This window comes from Amblyomma maculatum, chromosome 3, assembly GCF_055883805.1.
Source record: "Amblyomma maculatum isolate TAMU_Amacu chromosome 3, ASM5588380v1, whole genome shotgun sequence".
NCBI lineage: Eukaryota > Metazoa > Arthropoda > Arachnida > Ixodida > Ixodidae > Amblyomma > Amblyomma maculatum.
In genome coordinates, this window is record NC_139346.1 from 4,728,376 (window position 1) to 4,748,534 (window position 20,159).

A 20,159-nucleotide genomic window follows, 5' to 3' on the forward strand; every position below is an offset into this window, starting at 1 on the left:
AAAGAGGGCGCTCTGTTCTTTCGTCCATCCAACGGCCGCTCGTTCGCTCGGCTCGACGTTCGGTGGCACCGCGCACGGAAAATGCTTCTTTCTTCAAGAAATATTCCATGTAAGTTCTCAAATTTTTTCATTCAGGTTTTATAAAGCGTTTGTGTATATTGGAGCAAACTATTAGCCTCTTAGATTGAGCATTTTTTAAATTACAAGCGTTGTCTTACATTTCATTGTTGCTGCAGGCTGCGTAAGCCATGTGCTAGGGAGATTTGTCTTCTTTTAGCATATTTCTTACGTTGTTAACTTTTCAAAAGTGGTTCTCAAGTATGCGCGACTTGATTCCGATCATTTTGCAGCTTATTTCAAGTTAAACCGTTGCTGTTTTACAGAGTACTGATTTCCTAAAGTAAACAACTGCGTCGCATCGTAGCCCTAAAAGCCAACTTCGGATATTCACGGCGTTACAGTGGCTGGAACGGCGTATAGCCGTCACTTGGCTCGGCCGCTCGGGTTCCCTCGAGTGACCTCGGGCGGAGTCGGTGGAGTCCGGGCAAAAGCATATATTTTCGTGTCTGGTGCGATAAAACGCTAACCGCATGAGTCGCGCGGCAGCACTATGCGCAGTGAGCTGAGGACCGCTAAAGCTTTGCCGCTCGGCGCTGTCGCCCAGGTTCTGGGTTTTTAGAAATCGCTCATGATGCTGGAACCAGCTCGCGAGGCAGCCAATCGCAAAAGGCTTTGGGGTACTCACCTTCGTTGTTTTTTTGTTTTTGTTTTTTTGCATGCAAAGTTTGTTTCCCTTGTCCGGTATGAGCGAAAATCCTGCAGACGCTCATTTCGTCTGATCCGTGCATATATGAGCGCATCGAGACGGTTTAGTAAAAGCTTGGTAGGGTAGTATTGCAAAAAAAAAAAGGCTAGTGTGGCTAGATATTGCTAATTTTCGAAAGTTGCAGAAAAACGCCACTGCTTTCAATCATGTCTGCATCGCAGTATAGTAGCACGCCGCTGCGCTGGGACCATTTTTTAAGGGTGGCGGGGGGGTGACAGTGCTCCCCCCTTTATTCCAGTGTTAAGAATGCCTGAAAACCTTTCTCTGACAATGACCTGTGCGTGGGGAACTGCATCCCAAGCAGCGTGGACTGTGGTAGATGCATGTACTGCACCTAACTATTATCCCTGAATCAGGTTCTGTCGCCACTGTGCATGAATTCTTGCCTCATAGGGAAGCCGACTTGTAGGTTTTGCAACTGGTCTGTTATAGCATGTCCAGCAGGGCGGGAGCCTTCAGTGTGAGCGCTGGGTGGGCTCAGACAATTTCAGTTCCAGGCCGGGTTCGGGTTTGTAGCATGAGGCCCGGGTCGGGCTCAAAATTACTGCCCGTGCACACCTCTAGTCGCGTCGATTGTGTAGCACACGTTTGGCGCCCGTGCATGCTTTTAATTTTGTTCTCCGCACCATGACACTTTGCTCCAGCATCAAGACTGCATGAAACATCAGTATGCATTTTCCGGTCGTTATGCTAACTGATCGCCCCACCGCCCTGGCACAGCTATGTTATACCATGTGTAACATAGGGTTGCAATTAGTACTTTTTTTGAGACAGCTTTCAATTGAAATTATAGATTAACAAAACAGAGAAGAGCCGTGGTATGCTTTTATCATGATTTAGAGGCATCGATTTAATGGAGACTTTCTTTCCTTGCATTTAGGGCTCTTTGCTCTATAACGCCCGCAGTCCAGCTGCTCCACTTGTATCATCGCACTGCTTTTGCACAAGCAATCATCTGCCATCAAAGGAGTGCTGCGTGAATGTGAGGCAGACAACATCATCATCATTTTGGTGCTGCATAACCTGTCAACAACTGTGGGAGCCTTGCCATGAAACATGCTGTGTGTAAGGAAGCATTGCCTCGGTAGGTATGACTCATTGCCTTTGTTTTGCTTTATATAAAGGCTTTAAAAAAGGCTCTGCTGGCTTTTCGCTATATGATTGCATGCTATATGACTTTTTCTAGCTTTTTAGCTCAAGACTTACTTGTTCAGAAGTCTTGCCCACAGTATGCAGAAAATAATATCCTTCATGTCCCTGGCAGTGCTTTAATAGCTGGTGCTATATTTCGTTGCTTTATTTCAACAGTATGTGACTATTTCAAGTTGAGGCATGATTGAGTGAACCTGTGGTGTAATAGCACAATAACAGACATAGCTTGTTGAACTGACGAAGTAGTTGTCATTTGCGTAACACGGGAGAGCAGGTGCTTTAAGTGATGGAATATTTAGCATACTCGATTATGCTTGCATTACAAGAATTCGCAGGAAGCCTGTATTGAGGTTTCAGAGAAGAAAGCCATTACGTATTCCTCAGGTTATTTGCCTTCCACTCTCCCTTCATTACTGCTGTCTGCACTGTATGTATTTGTTCATACAGACATGCAGTTACTGACTGCTTGTACATTTCTGGTTGCCTACACTGGCTTCAGTCATGTAGATGTAATATTACTTTGATCTAAACCAGGCTATTTACTTTGCTCAAAGTGACAATTATAATTAATTCTCTCCCCAAGCCATTGAGATTTGCCATTAGCTCCCAACTCGCCTTATTCGCAGCTGCAATGAATTTATTCTGTAACCCTAGAGCAAGACATTTGCAGAAAGGAGATCATCATGCAATACTCGTGCAAATTTTGTAAATTTTAGAGGACATTCTGTTTGTTTTTGCATATGCTTCGGTGTTCGGAAAACAGAGCAGACTAGCTTACAGTGCAGGAGGGGTGGGCTGCAAGACAAAAGGAAATTATTAGTGCAGCTGCTCATTCAGGCGTGCATTCCTTGTGCATTTATTGCTCTTATATATGTGCACCTTTGCCTGCATGCTTGCCAGGGCTTTCCCCATAATGGGTGGCAGTGATCTTGCCGCCCACCTCTCAGGGGGACTGCCCTTTACCAACTACTTGCCCACAACCAACTCACCTCCTGGGCTTCAAATTTGTCATACTCAAGGACGATTTTCTGTGTTTGATGTTACCAGTGACGTCACTTAAGATACGCAGTGTGCATCATTGGTCCATTAGTTTCATTTCGGGATGTTGTCACCCCTTATATTCCCTACTCATATTTCTTCTTCTACATCCCCTTGCAACTGCCAAACGAAGTAAGACGTATAAAACTGCCAAACTCCCGCAGTCTCTAAATGCTAAGTCAACAACCAAAAAGCTTTTACATGTCTAAATAAAAGTAGAAATGATCCGCCGATTATTTTTTTGATTGTCATGTCTAGTCAGACGGTTTAGTGAACTGCCACATGACCAAGCAAATTGCAACTGTAAGTGCACTGAGGAGTCATGCGTTAGAGCAAGCATATGGATCTTGTGTTGCTTAGCTGCTTAACTCCAAATATCCTCCTTTGTCAGACAAGATATTTTTTTAGAAAACTGGATGGGGAGCCAGAAGAAAGCAGATTGGATTCTTAGCAGCATTGCTACTTGTTACACGTGCGTTCCACCCCTGTATACATGAACTCGGCAGTATTGGGTCGAGTACATCTGTTGAGTGAAAAATCAGTTCTGGGGTTCATGTATACACAGTCGGGTCGAGTAAAATAGGCGGCGGAGCGGGTTGCGTTAACTCGCTTGCAGGGGGTAGGTTAATTCGCTTGACCCGCTTATCTAAAGGCATGTAGACGCTGTCCAGTCAGGGAGTCTAGTTATGGGGAACTCTGGGCTATGAAAAATCCTCTGGAGCGGCGACGAGCGTCACTCGAAATGAATGCTTTTTAGCGATAAAATGCTTTTTTTAGATAAAAAATAATCGAAGCTCTCGATAGTAAAAGGCAATGGGATCAAATACGAGTAAGAACTTGCACAATAACTTCGAATCTCGATGCAACGCTCTGCTACGATACTTACTCACTAGAAAGCGAGTTCATGTAGACATCAGCCGGGTCGAGAATGATGACCTTGCTTACTCAACGCTGATTCAACCCGGTGCTGTCGAGTCCATGTAAACAGGGCTATTGTACTTGTAATTTTAGGTGAACTCTCATTTCGTGCATTGCACATTAAATTTGAGCGATATTGGTGCTTTCTTGCGTATATGCTGTTTTGTTCTGCAAACAGTACTATTTCTCCAGACACAATCTTATTTTTAATTTGAGTACAAAATATTGTCCATTTTTGAAAAAAAAAACAATTTGTGAGTCTGTTAAGAAATTTTGATTTTGAAATATATTCACAAAATAGCAACATTTTATAGATACTGAAATGTAAAATGTGTGCGAAACAACTTTTCAGCTCAGGATTAAACTGGGTTTTCAAGGAACTTATTGTGATAGGGTGAAAGTGAAAAATCACTGTCATGCTAGATGTATCGTTTTTTTATGATCGCATAGTCACATCAAGCATTGTATTTTATGGTGTGCTTAAGCAATGAAAATAATATTTGGCCTCAGATATTCAGGCAGATTACTATTCTCTATACCAACAACTACTATGAATTGGTTTTAAGAAATCAGATGCCCGAGCACCACACCTGTTACCTGGACATAAAATCACCCATGTATGCCTAACTGAACATAATCTTGCACGTGGAAGGTTGCCGATGGTATGGCCATATGATTAGCTGTGATGAAGGAAAATGCATACCTGGTAGGCTGCTAGCTGATAAGGAAGTACAATATCATTGTACTCAGATCTAGCATAACATTTTCCTGCCTATGCAAAGTAAATTTCTAGTACTTGCTCAATTGCTCATTGCAGGCTGCCTGTAATAATTTTAGCTGAACAAGCATGCACTGTATGATTACTAGAACTTCTTGTCGGGCTTGTTCGTGTTTATTTATTATAAACTGAAGGCGCCAAAACAATGCACGCACACAAGAAAAAAACGGGACAGAGTTCCACTCACAACTGATTTATTGTGCAGAACAGAGTACATATATATCTCACTGCAGGCACATGCCCAAGGAACACATTCAGCTACATCACATTCAGCATCATGTAGTTTAACATAAGCTATGTTCAAGAAATGCTTTCTCAGAGACAGAGGCTGTGGTATGAGGCATGGGCTTCTTGAACATATCTTATCTTAAACTACATGATGCTGAATGGGTTCTTTGCGCATATGCCGGCAGTGAGATATATATGTACTTTATTCTGCACAATAAATCAGTTGTGAATGGCGCTCTCTCCCGTTCTTTTTTTCTTGTTTGTGTGCATGTTGTTCTGGTATCTTTAATTTATAATGAGCACTGTATGAAAACTATTCCTTGGTACATTACAATTAAGGCAATTGTTTATAGTAGAATGCAGCAAGCAATAAAGCTGTGAAAACTAAAAAGCTGGAACTTGAAATGGTACGGTTATCTTGAGAATATTATATGCGTACACAGCCTTGAGAATATCTGCAATCTACACATCTCCTTCAGTTAGCCGATTGAAGATAGCTTGATTGACTCTGTCAGGGCAATTATTTCTTTATTCTGGCCGCAGTAATGTATGCGTGCCTGTAACTGGTGTACTGCAGAAAGATATTCTTTAATGTGTTCTTTAATATCATCCAGTCTTGCATGCTTAGTAATCCATATTGTCTATTGCAGGAATGTTTAAGAATTTTTTAAAAATTGAAAGTTCTGGAGCCTGAACCGTCAGATTTTCAGGAACTGTAATTCTATATGAACACTAAGCATCTACCTGAAGTTATCGGTTTGCCAGAAGCAGGTTTTTACTTCCAAATATCTTTCTTTTGTATCTGGAATGGATATTATTTTGCATATAGGTTTATCATCCCTACGTCATAAGATGCTGCATGCCTTTGTAGGCCCAGAAACCTGTCGCAAAGTGCTCTAAAAGAAGAATGTGTGGCAATAGGCCTTCAATATATACAGTAAAACCCCTTTATAGTACAGCCACTGAGGCCAGCGAAAATATTTACTATATCATGGTCTTTACTGTATCAGTGGTTTGTGATGACATGGTCCTGAAAGTGCTGTCTAGTAGTTAAATAGGCACTTACTGAACACGTCTTGTTGCTTAATGAAAAAAACCTAAATACCTTCCATCTCGCTTTTATCATCTCTTTGTGTAATTTTTTCATTATAAAATTTCTCTACATCTTGTGGAAGTACCTTTGAAGCATGAAGACGTGATTACGAATGCAACCAAGTTCGATTTCATGTAAAAACTACAACCTTGCATGAACATGGTGTCCCTTTTTGCTCTTTCTGTCTTTTAAAAGGCAATAAGTAATAAATTCGCATGGCACTCAAGTGCTGTAAGACCTTACTCGCTGCACCTCCACTTTCTGCCACCACTGCCTCATGATTTGTACTGCACATTGCAGTGTATGTTGACCCATTTCTTTCCCTTCCGTATTTCTTGCTGCACTTTTACTCCTTTACTTCCTGAATGGAACACGCTGCCTCCTTGCTATGTTTGTAGACAGCTTTACTTTTTTCTTCTTCGCGCTGCGCGCTTTCCCTCACGGCTCCAAGGCTTCTGTAAAGTAGGCTTCATCTGACTGCTGCTACGGCTAGTAGTAAAGCCACCTAAACGAACACTCGGGGTTATTGTTCTGTTTTCAAATCCAAAAGTCTTGGCTTCGCGACTCTAGGTAGCGCGCGGGAGTCGTCGCCAGGGTCAGAAGCACTTTAACCGATTTTTACCAAAAACATCTTTACTATAAAGGGGGAAAATGTACAGTTGCCTATGGAAGATGAACTGGGACTTCAGTTTCACTTTACTATATCAGAGGTTTTACTAAGCGGGGTTCTGTATTTTGTACTCGATCGTATAGAGCACCCAGACTTCAAATATGTGTTTGGATCAGTGTTGAGAAGGTGAGGTTAGATCTTATTGTGATATATGCTTGTCTTCTGTGCAGATGTGATTTGTAAGACCCACGGACCAATCTCCTCAACAAACTGTTCCTGAACGGTTGTTTCCTGCGGGGTGCCCAGCTTACTACCTGGGCCATGTGCTTACCCCGCCCCCTCAACCTCATCACTTGATCCATTGACCCTTCACTGCCAACTATCATGCTCAACACAGTCCACTGCCATTTTCCATCCATGGTGGACACTGCCCTGAAATGCACCCATGCTCAGCCTCCTATTCCTGCAACACCTCTCGCACTACAAGGCTATAGTGCATCAACCCTGCTCAACATGTCCAGCCCCTTCCATCATGACCAATGCACACTGCACCCAATCACCTCTACCTGCACTACCTGGTCATGTGCTGCTTAGTGCCCTGTTTCCAATTACACCTACTAGCCTCTCCCATATTAACCCTGTATCCAATGCCTCCTGCACTGCATTTTGGCCCTCTGATGTCCTTGTGGCATTTACATCTATATGAGCTCTCAATAAAATGTTTTCGGAAAATATTTTGCTTGCCTCATTTAATTGCATGGTTTTTATGGCTCCTTAGGGAGATGACATGCAAGGTGGTATTGGGAAATGACTGCATAAGAAAACCACAATTATCAGAGTGACAGTTGAACAAATGGCAGCAGTAAGGGCAAGGGTGAAATAACTGCATGGCTAAAGGTGGCTTAACAGTGGCAGGCCACGTGTGCCGATGAATACTTGTTGCATGCCAATAAATACCAATATATGATACTAGCGGCACGGCCGGTTCATTGCCAATGTCAGTTGGGCCAATGAATACTAGTGGCATGCCAATACGTGACACTAGGGGCACGGCCAGCTGATAGCCTATGTTGGCAGTGCCAAGACAGGTACAATGTTGGCATATAAGCCGGACCAATATATAAAAATGTAGTAATTTCTCAAAAAGCCAGTGTTACGCCAATGTTGGTACCAATTTTTGTCGACGTTGGGCCGGGATTGGTGCGATGTTGGTGTGCTGCCTGGGTTTATTCTTTATTCTCTTATTGTTCGTAAATGCATGACTCTTGCTTTGCACGTCACTTACGCATACACGCCCGGCGCAAAGACGCTGGCGCGGTTGCGGGCACAGAGAGTGACGCGGCGGCGGGCGCGCGCCGCTTCATCCCTGGCGTGACGTCACACGTCAAGTGATGCAGCGATGGTGGCGCCGCGTGGAGGCCTCCGCCGGGCGACGTCCGACGGCGCGATATGAGGCCCCATCTGCAGCCGGTGTGACGTCATCACGTGACGTCACATCATGTGATCTCACTTCAAGGTCAATGGTGGCCACCGCCGGGAGGCGACCGACGGCGCGATATGAGGCCCCATCTGCAGCCTGTGTGACGTCATCACGTGACGTCATGTCACGTGACTCCACTTCACGGTCAATGGTGGCCACCGCCGGGCGTCGCGCGAAGGCCCGAAACCTACGTTAATATGCTTCGCATAATAAATAAAATTTAGTCCTATAAAGCCCCGGCACCTCAGTCACCAGCAGCTGCGGAACAACTGACCACAGCGGCGGTCAGACCTGTGAGCAGCAGGGGGTGCTAAGAATTTCTGGCTCCGCTGGACAGGCCGCCGTTGGAAACTAACCCTGGCAATGTTTAACGCTAGAACCCTAGCTAGTGAAGCTAGTTTAGCAGTGCTGTTAGAGGAACTAGAGGGTATGAAATGGGATGTCATAGGGCTTAGTAAGGTTAGGAGGCCGAATGAGGCATATACTGTACTGAAGGATGGGCATGTACTGTGTTATCGAGATCTACCGGAAAGACGAGAACTATGAGTATGTTTCCTTGTCAATAAGTGTATAGCGGGTTATATAGATGAATACTAGGGTACTAATGAGAGGTTGGCAGACATCGTAATTAGGCCTAATAAGCGGTATAAACGGAAGGTTGTACACGCTTATAATGCCCTTACATGTAGCTATTATGACCAGGCAGTTGAAATTTTCTACAGGGATGTAGAATCGGCAATGCGAAAAGTAAAAACGCAGTTTACTGTACTAATGGGCGCGTTTAATGCCAAGATGGGGAAAAAGCAGGCAGGAGACCAGGCAGTAGGGGGGACTATGGCATTGGTTCTAGGAATAGCAGGGGAGAGTTACTAGTTGAGTTTGCAGAACGCAATAATGAATACCTTCTTCAGCAAACGGAAGAACCGGAAATGGACAGGGAAAAGCCCTAACGGGGAGCCTAAAAATGAAATTGACTTCATACTGCGTTCACCCCCGCCATAATGCAAGAAGTAGAGGTAATTGGGAGCGTGCGGTGCAGGGACCACAGGATGGTGAGGTCCGCAATAAGTCTAAATCTGAAGGAACGCAACAGATTAGTTAAAAGTCCATCAACGAATTTGCGGTGAGGGGCAGGGCAGAAGAGTTCAGGATTTCGCTACAGAATAGATATTCAGCTCTAACTGAGGATGGCGACAGTTCCCTAGAAGCAATGAACAATAATTTCAGAGACATCATTAATGAGGCCGCTGTAGAAGTAGGCGGTAGGATAGTTAGAGAGTATACCGGTAAGCTGTCTAAGGAGACGAAAGATTTGATTAAGAAACACCAGAGTATGAAAGCTTCCAATCCAACCGACCAGAAAGAATTGGCAGAGATATCAAAGCTAATCAATAAGCGCAAAGTGGCCGATATAAGCAAGTATAACATGGAGAAAATTGAGCATGCTGTAAAGAACGGGGGATTCCTTCAGTTAAAAATTAAATTGGGCATAGGCAAAAATTAGATGTATGCACGATGGGACAAGGCGGGTAACATCATCAAGAATATGGACAAGATAGTCAAAGTAGCCGAGGAGTTCTATATTGATCTCTACAGTAGCCAAAGTAGTCAGGACCGTAATGCGATTGGCGGTAGGGAAACGACAGTCAGACGTTCCACCAGTGACGAAGTACGAGGTTAAGAAAGCAATAAAAACTATGAAAAGGGGGAAAGCAGCTGGAGAGGATCAGATAACAACAGATTTGTTGAAGAACGGGAGGGATTGTGCTAGAAAAACTGGCCACCCTGTACACGCAGTACCTGGTATTATCGAAGGTACCGGAACCATGGAAGAACGCAAACATTATCCTCATTCATAAGAAAGGGGACGCTAAAGACCTTAACAATTGCATACCAATCAGATTATTGTCTGTTACGTATAAGGTATTTACTAAAGTAATCGCTAATAGAATCGGGACAACCTTAGACTTCAATCAAGCAAAGGATCAAGCAGGGTTTCGGAAACGGTACTCTACTATCGATCATATTCATGCCATCAATCAGGTGATAGAAAAATGCTCCGAATATAACCAGCCCTTATACATAGCATTCATTGATTACGAAAAATCATTTGACTCAGTAGGAACCTCAGCAGTGATGCCAGCAAGGCGAAATCAAGGTGTAGACGAGCCGCACGTGAAATTGCTGGAAGATATATATAGTGGCTGCACAGCAATCATAGTTCTGCATAAAAGGTAACGAAATTCCCATAAAGAAATGTGTTAGGCAAGGAGACACGACCTCCCCAGTACTACTCACAGCTTGCTTAGAGGAAGTATTCGGAGGCTTGGAATCGGAGAAGTTAGGGATAAGGGTAGAAGAAGAATGGCTCAGTAATCTGTGATTTGCTGATTACATTGCCTGGCTAAGTAACTCAGGAGATGAACTGCAAAGAATGATTGGTGACAAACATGCCAAAGCAAAAAGGTGGGCTTGAAAATCAATATGCAGAAAAGTAAGGTGATGTTCAACAGCCTGGGGAAGGAGCAACATTTTACATTAGGTAGAGAAACACTGGAAGTAGTAGGCGAATATATCTACTTAGGACAGGTAGTAACCGCAGATTCGGACCATCAAAAGGAAATAAGAAGATTAAGATTGCGATGGAGCGCATTTGGCAACAACTGACAGATTATGACTCGCGGTTTACCGGTATCGCTCAAGAGGAAAGTATATAACAGTTGCATTTTACCTGTACTCACCTATGGGGCTGAAACGTGGAGGCTAACCAAGGGGTTTCTACTTAAGTTGAGGACTACGCAGAGGGCTATGGAACGAAAAATTGTAGGGGTTACATTAAGAGATAGGAAGCGTGCAGAGTGGGTTAGAGAAATAACACCAGTTACTGACATTCTAGTGGAAATCAAGAAGAAATGGGCATGGGAAGGACATGTAGTGCGAAGAGAGGATAACAGAGAGTCACTTTGGGTAACAAACTGGATTCCAAGGAAAGGAAAGCGTAGCAGAGGGCGGCAGTGAGTGAGGTGGGCGGATGAGGTTAAGAAGTTCTCAGGGGTCAAGTGGGTGCAGCTAGCACAGAACCGGGTTAATTGGAAAGATATGGGAGAGGCCTTCGCCCTGCAGTGTGTATAGTTAGGCTGATGAAGATGATGAGCATTAACACCCTCCATGTACTCAATGATTGGCGCCATACGGGAGATGCCAATGGCACAAAGAATAGGGCAATCTTCGGTGATGTCTTGCGTAGCCGGTTCCACTGGCGCTTGTGATAAACAGTCCGCGTCTTAGTGCTGCCGGCCCGACTTATAGACGAGTGTTACGTCATACTCCTGCAACCGGAGGCTCCATCTGGCCAACCGCCAGGAGAATCGTAATGCGGCTAGCCAGCATAGCGAGTGATGATCGCTGACAACACTAAACAGTCCCCCGTATATGTATTGTCGGAACAATCTCAGAACCCAGATGATGGCACGACACTCCTTTGTCTGTCGTCAAATAGTTACTTGTCGAGAAAGTGTATGGTTCAATAACACGAAACGTTGAGCTAGTACCTTAAAAATATGTACCAACTAGCTCAACTTTCCGTGTTATTGAACTTTATTTCTTGTACATTGAGCCCTGTTCCATGTGTTAATACCGCTCTATTTGACAACCAGTCTGCATTGGCTTCATTAATCGCTCTGTGTGCTTTCAAGGCAAGGCTAGCCTCTTGGCATGCCAGACGAGCGCTGTGCCCAGTTGAGGTTCGCATGTTGTGCGGCGGGCTGCTTCCATCAAAGGGCCACACCCGCAGGATGTGCCGGATAATGTCATCTGAGTGGTGGCGACAACATCGCTTCTACAAGGACTGCCTCTGGGTAGCTTGCGGCCAGAATGAGCATCCCGTGCAACGTTTCCGTGAGTGGTGCGATGTGGCGAACGGGCACACGGATTTCCTTTGGTACTCACCCCGACCTTGGCTGCCTACGAAGAAGAAGGCTCCAAATCTCGAAGGGAAGCTATTGGTGTTGGGTGAGCAGCGGATGCCAGAGAAGTTCCAAAAGGTGCTGAAGCTCGGACCGAAGCTTTGTTTCCAGCCTACCCTCAACAAAGAGGAAAAACTGGCACTTGGTAGGTCCATCTCGCGTCATGCCCGGCAAGAGGAGCGGCCTAGGTGCGTGGTAGAATGTGTTGAAGCTCTTAAAAAGACTCGGGGCGTAACTATGAAAAATGGTAGCTTTGCACCATTGGTTAATTTTCTGCATTCCGAAAAGTTAAGGGTGGCTGTTTCTGACAAAGAGGGGTATTTTGTTATTTGCCCGGAAATTTTGTTCACGGAAAAAGCTAGTGAAGCTATTGCAAAGAACTTTAAACAATTGCCTGTCAATGTAAAGCAGAAAAAGCGTGAAGCGTTGCGGTTGCTGGGGGAAATGAATCTAGCTGCACTTCAGTATTCAGTTAAGAATGCAAAAGAGGTCTGTTTGGATGTATTTTTTTTCGGTGAAAACACACAAGCCTGATTTTCCTTTTCGCGGCATTGTTAATGAACGCGCTACTTGGGAGTACGAAGTTTCGAGTTTTTTACAGAAAAATCTTAGTTCTCTCACCATTGACGATCCGTTCCTAGTGTCTAATTCTCTGGGTGTTGTTGATTATTTGAAGTCTCATAATCCCGGTTTGTGCTGTGTGTTCAGTATAGACGTTCAGGACTTGTTTTATTCCCTCCCGCACAATAGCCTACTTTTTTTTTTCGAAGAGTTTGCCACAAGGCATAAGTTGAGAAAGGGGGAATGGGATGCAGGAGATAGAAAGTTAAAAGAAGGAGTGCAGTCCAGTTGTGCTTATGAATTCGAGAAGGTTGGCAGTATAGCGATTGTCCATTGTCCATTTCTCATAATCACTATCGCGATTCCACCGCAGGCCCACCTTCATGATTATCAGTTGCCTGATGTGCGTCGTTGATGGACACGTCCACAACAAGTGGCGCACATCGCAGTCGTCAGGTGGAGTGTCACAGTGAGGGCACCTGTCAGTCACTGGTAGGTCTTTTTCCCGCCATCGATGTCGAACAGATGGGGTCAGAGCCGCCCCTGCCCGGATCCGGCGCACTGTCACCTCCTCCTGCCGAGTAAGACTACGGGGGAGAGGGTGCGAACACGGAGGAATGAGAGTGCGTGTTCGGTGGCGCAGAACTTGCGAATCGGAAACGTGGGACAGGAACGGATCTGGGGGAAGAGGGGAAGGTGGTGGATCGTCTGATGTGTTTATATGCGTCATAGCATCTGCTTGTATGTTATGTGGATCGCGAGCATGGCCGCGAATCCAGTGTATGCGAATAGGGCATGGGTACTTTGAACATAGCAAATGTATGGACTGTGTTATTTGGAATGTGCGTCGAACGGCCTTAAGCTGTTTAAGGGCAGTGAGAGAGTCTGTGTAAAGATGAACTGCATTGAATGTAGGAACTGGTGGGAGGGAATGTATAGCATTGTAAATTGCTTGAAGTTCCAGTGCCAGAGGGGTGCACGTATCCGCGGTATATGTCACGTGAGTGTTGAGATGCGGATGAGAGGGACTATACACGGCAGTAACTCCTCGCTCTGCAGTATGTGATGCATCGGTATATAATATGCGCCCTTCAGGCAGATGCGCGGATGATACCGACGGGGAAGCAGTGGGGCGATTGTCCGTGAGCTGGCAGTACGACCATGGAGGTAGTGTCTTTAAATGATGTAGTTGTAAAGACTGTTTGCGAGCTCTGTTTGCCATCCGCTGATCAACGAGTTCAGTGAGCGTATTTAGCTGGGCATACTCCTGAAGTACTGGTATGGGTGTTAGGCGGGGGAGGTACGTTATTGCACGCATAGCCTCACGATTGATGGCCTCAAGGGAGTCCCACTGTCTGCGGATGAGACGTTGAAACTGCCTGGTATATTATACGTGGCTGGACAGTTTGTTAGCAAATGTATACACGATGATGACGATGAAGAAGAATTCATTTCAAAATGCGGAATTTCTGTGGGGGCTTTTTTGGAACTTTTGTCGTTTTATCTTGGGTCCACCTTTGTTGAATGGGAAGGAAGACTGTATACTCAGAAAAAGGGGGTATGCATTGGCTCAAAGGTGGCTCCGGTACTAAGCAACATCTTTCTTAGCTATGTAGATAAAGCCATTGTAAGTAACCTGTTGGTCAAAACTAAACGCATCTTCAGGTACGTCGATGATTACCTTGATTTTGTGGATCCCGCTGACTTCAATAGGCAGCTCATGGACGTGTTAAAGGTTTTTGAGTACAGTGGACACGGCCTTACATTCACCTTTGAAAAGCCTAATGGGAATAAGCTGCAATTTTTAGATATTAGACTGCAAATGAAGCCGGATCATGTGTGCTGGTCTTTTCTGCAGAGATCTGAAAAGCCTTTACATAGTTATTATTCCGCGCATTCCAAGATTGTAAAATGGGGTATAGCTGTTTCTTGTTTAGGTGCCGCCATTTATAAGTCATGTGTACATGCTATCAGTGACAGTTTTAATCGACAGGTTCAAAGACTAAGAACAGCGGGGTTTCCGGATGATACCATAGCTCTTGCATGCAGCAAGATACAAAAAAAGGATGAAATCGTGTGGTAGACAAGAATCTCCTCAGCATTCCCAAAAACAGAAAAATAAAATTGTAGTCCTGCCGTATATTCACCAAATGTCTCACCATTTGAAGCAAGTAGGAAGCAGATATGGAGTAGATGTTCTTTTTTCTGCCCCAAAAAGCTGGGAAAAGTATGCGCCATGGTTGAAGCAAAATCTAGGGAAGATGAAAAGAAACAAAGAAAAAATGACGACGATTACGGCCCTTCCTAACGCGAAATTTGAGCGCAGCTCGTCAGCTGTTTCAGCTTTTCTATAGATTTAGGCAACTAATTCGAGCAAGACATATGTACAATTACAGACAACTGGTTACGAGGGACAATGGCGACGACGACGCGAAACCCAGGAACAGGCGCCAAAGAGCTTAATGCTGGAACGATGCCATTCGAGACATATTTTGAAAAGCGAAGTTTTTTTTTTTTTTTTTACCGTGGTGAACTAGGTGTATATAAGCAAGCTACATCAAAATATGATGCTTTTCTCTGTGAGTGTGTGAATTCTCGGTTACTGCACGGGTGGCACTCCTAGCGCGCGTAGCGAGCGTAGCGGTGGAACAACACGTCGAATCCCAAAGCTATTGGACCTTGAAGAGCTATCAAGTCATCCGGAAAGCAGGGAGACCACTCTCAACGCGGTGGACGGAGTTTTCGGCTTTTTGGAGCACTTTTGCTCCTATCCGTTGTGGAGCGGCGGGAAGGCCGCTCCTGGCGAACATGGCAAACGCCAACCAGCAACGCGGCTACGAAGGCATGACATGGACAACCTTGCCACAGACCAGCCTGCAGTGAAAATGTGATCCGGGCTTTTGAAAAGCGAGCCCAGAAACTCCAAGCCAGCGCGCAAAGGAAGGCGACGTCAGCACTCGGAGGCCGGCACGCGCAACCCGACTCAGAACCCGGTGAGCGCGCAACCGGAGGCCCAACGCAAGTCAGAGCTGCATGGAAGCCCAAGTTTCTGTGCAGATTCAGACCAGACGACGTGGTGCTAATCATCAAACCACTAACGGCCGCAAACTTGAAGAACTTGCAACATGGCGAGTTGGGCCTAGCTCTACGACAGCGAGTCGGGGAGGCCGAAGCAGCAAATTTTTTCTTCACAGTGTTGGTTGGTTGGTTGGTTCATAGGAAGGGAAAGGCGCAGTATCTGTCACACTTGCTCTGTGGACACCTGAACCGCGCCGTAAGGGAAGGGACTCTCCTCAAATCCACGTACTAATCTTTCACAGTGTCCCCGGACCAAAACCTGATCATTGTGGGCACGTCAAGCATCCATGCGGCAGACAGACTGGTTGGCGACTTTGCAATCCGAACGCAAGGGCAAGACCTCTATCTGCGTGGACACGTAAAGCAAAGTGAGGACAACGTGGTACACGGAGTCATCACTGTGGCCAATCTGGAGACCACCGAATCCCTGCGAGGGAAGGTGAGAAGCTTTCGCGGAGAGAGCAAAATCCTGAAGATTCGAAAGTTCGGCACTTCGAACAAAGCAAGGGTCACCTTCGAAGGGAAGTACAAGCCCAGAGCTGTGCTGTATAACGCGGAAGTCATACCGGTAGCCACTTACCGTCGCACCATACCAGCGTGTAACCTGTGTGGCACGGTGGGACATAGGGCAGACGCCTGCCCGACACCGAGGCAAGAAAATTGCGGACTCTGCGGAACGCAAGCTCCGTTTGTGGAGGGGGTGCGGGCCCCTCACGAGTGCAATCCAAAATGTGCGGTATGTGGCGGCGAACACGCCACGAACTCTAAAGACTGCACTGCGAAATTCCGAAGGAACGAGGAGCAACAATCCAGTAACAAGAACAAGAAAAAGAAGAAAAACAAGAAAAAGACAAGAAGGAGCGAGAATCTCCCGCCCCCTTCGACTAACATGGAGCCAAATTCTAAACAAAACAATCAAGAGAGGAACTGGGCCAGCATGGTCAAGAACGGTAAGCAGCCGGTGAGTGGGGTCGCTCCTCCTCCTCCCAGTACTACCTCTCCACCTACACCAAATTTGGTAGAAATTGAATTAAGAAAACAGATAGCAGCCCTAAAAGCTCAAATAGAGCTACTAACCAGCAAACTAGAAACTGCACTAGCTAAATCTCAGCCGCCTCAGCAAGAGGAGGCGATGGAAAGCGACGCAGAGCCTAGCATGGAAAACAAACTAGAAGCTATGATGAGGAATTGATACAGGCATCCATTCCCTCCATAGTATCACGACAGATAGCGAAAGCGATGACGATTCGCAAGTATGCTAACACAAGGAGACCCACGAATCCCGTAACTCACAAGATGCGTAGGGTGATCAGTGAGGGTGAGAAGCTGCAGCAGCTCCCCCTCCAGAATAACAATCTTCAGGCACAACATGGCGGGACGAACTAAGGAGAGCCCTATAATTTTAACACAGTGGAATAGTCGAGGCTTTAAATCAAAGACTAAGAGAGCGGACCTTAGGATGCACCTTTCCACGTACGAGCATACTCGGGCAGTGGTGGCCGTACAGGAGCCAGGCGGGAACGCGAGCCTCACAAACTACAAAACGTTCGAACTCGACCCCCTAACATGCATCTTCGTGCACAAAAATTTCACAGCAAATTTGATAGATCTGGAATTACAAGCCAGCTTTTCATACTTGATGGTGACTCTCCTGCCCATAAAAAAGGATGATCCGCCGCTCCACATCCTGAACGTGTACTGCCCACCTAAAGCAAAAAATGTAACCTTCTCCACACTCCTGAGTAGGGCTGTCAAGGAAGCGGGACGAGATCCGCTACTAGTGTTAGGAGATTTCAATGCGCAGAGCCTCTCATGGGGCTACAACCGAGAGGACATACGAGGACGGAAGCTAGCGGAGGCAGCGTCCACATTAGGCCTAACCCTACACACCGACCCGGCGTACCCCACGCGAATTGGGAACTCGGCGCAGAGGGACACTTGTCCGGACTTAACTTTTTCAAAAAACGCGAGGCGAGTGGAGTGGACGAATACGAAGGTAACATTCGGTAGTGACCACTGTCTGATCAACATAACGATCCGCACTCAACCCTTTACCAGACCGACGGGCCAGACTAGGATGCCGGACTGGGCAAAATTTAGAAAAGAATATAATGTTAGTTCTATCCAGGAGCAGGGATACCAAGCCTGGACCAAACAGCTGCTGACCAGTCTCCGTTCGACGGAAACGCGGGTAAAGCTCTCTGAGGCGGTGACGGATGTGGACACCCACCTCCTCCACCTCTGGGAAGCCAGACGCAGCATGGTTAAAAGATGGCGCAGGCAGAAACATAACCGCAAGCTAAAAACTCGGATCGCGGCGATAACAAAAGAGGCGGCAGAATACGCGGCGCAACTCGCGGACGCTAACTGGGTAGAGAGGTGCAACGCGGCAGCTAGGCAGATGTCTGGCAAAAACACATGGCGTCTCTTCCGAGCTCTCATAGATCCAAACCAGACGCGCACCGAGTCGCACAAACACCTGCAGAGAGCAATACACGCGTTTCAAGGAAATACGGCCCAGTTAGCGCTGAAGCTCCGAGACCAGTACTTGAGCACGACCCAAGACCCAAGGGGAGAAGTTTACAGGTACACTGGAGACGATAATGTTGAGCTAGATCAACCTTTCAAACTATACGAGCTCAAGGCAGCCCTAGCGAGAATGAAACGCGGGACCGCGCCAGGAAGGGATGGGATCACGGTAAAACTCCTAGCAAACCTACCAGACCACGCGTACCAATCCCTGCTAGAACACTTCAATTCGATCTGGACGGGCGAAGTTCCTCTTCCCACCGAATGGAAGACGGCACTCATAACTTTCATCCCAAAGGCAGGCAAAGCCATAGATACGGACAACCTCAGGCCCATTTCTCTCACGTCGTGCGTAGGCAAATTGATGGAAACAATGGTCAGAGACAGACTTTCCGAGTATCTTGAAAATAAGCGAGGCTTCGCCGACTCGATGTATGGCTTCAGGCCAAATAAATCGGCTCAGGACGTCCTGCTACAGCTTAGCAGAGAAATATTGAATCCAATAGAACATCCGAACGGGGATAAGATAGTGCTGGCCCTATATCTGAAGGGAGCCTTCGATAATGTGACGCACGAGGCCATCCTGACACACCTTTCGGAGACGGGGTGTGGAAAGAACGCGTTCGAGTATATAAAACGCTTCCTCTCATACAGACTGGCCTACGTGAGGATCCAGAACGCAGACCACGGTCCCTTTCTATTAGGCACGAGAGGTACACCACAGGGAGCGGTGCTATCCCCGCTTCTTTTCAACATGGCAATGAAAAATCTCCCGGTCCACCTGGAGAAAGTCTCGGGCGTGCAGTACGCGCTGTACGCGGACGACATCTCCATATGGGCCACGCAGGGCTCTCTCGGAGAAATGGAGGCCAGCTTGCAGGAAGCAGCCACCGCTGTAAATGAGTACGGGAAGAAATGCGGCCTTCAGTGCTCACCAAAAAAATCCGAATTCGTCCATATTCGTCCCTCCAAAAAATGCACAGACAAGATAGAATTGCGACTTGGACCAGAACCGATACCCGAGAGAGAGGAAATTAGAGTACTGGGCCTTTTCATCCACCAGCGTAAGCTAGCGACGACCACGCTCGACAAGCTAAAAAAGGTGGGAGACCAGGTGGGCCGAATGGTCCGCAGAGTCTCAAACAAAAAAGGGGGACTGAGAAGCAAAGATGCTCTACGGCTGGCCAATGCCTTTGTAACAAGCAGAATCCTGTACTCGACCCCCTATCTCCACCTCAAGAAACACGACGAGAACATCCTCGAGGTGATCACGCGCAAAATAGCCAAGAAGGCCCTCGACCTCCCTATAACCACGTCGAACCTGAGACTCCAAGGTCAGGGTATGACGAACTCGTTCGAGGAGCTGAGAGAAGCCCACCTAACGAGTCAATACACGCGACTATCGCAGACACCGTCGGGGCGTCGCCTATTAACCCGTCTACACATACTGTAACCGAGGAAAGAGTAAGGCTTCCCCAGGAGTGACGATACGCCCTGCACGTAAAACCACTCCCCACTAATATGTCCAAGGACGACCACGAGGGTAGGCGCATGGCCAGGGCAGAGGCCTTAGCTCATCACGACGAAAGGAAACCCGGAGTGTACTATGTGGACGCGTCCGGCCCGCACCAAGGCGGGTGGTACACGGCGGCAGTGATCCACGAGTCCAAAACGGTAAACGGGCTCACATTTAAAGCCCGAAACGTAACACAGGCACAGGAGGTCGCCATCGCGTTAGCAGCAACACATTCTGATTCCAAAACAATCATAACGGACTCGCGAGGGGCGTGTAGGAACTTTCAACAGGGCTGGGTCCCGTACCTGGCCTACCGGCTACTAAAAAACAGCTCGGACCTGACCTACCGACTACTGCAAAACAGCTCGTACGTGGAAAGTCCATCCC

At 46.6% G+C, this 20,159-nt stretch overlaps 1 long non-coding RNA gene across 1 annotated transcript; it reads left to right on the top strand.

The window, feature by feature from the left end:
• LOC146194143 (uncharacterized) lies at positions 1-7,351 on the top strand. Its single transcript, XR_014705737.1, has 3 exons — positions 1-109; positions 1,707-1,910; positions 6,874-7,351. It is a non-coding gene; the product is annotated as an uncharacterized LOC146194143 (long non-coding RNA).
• The last annotated feature ends 12,808 nt before the right edge of the window (positions 7,352-20,159 follow it).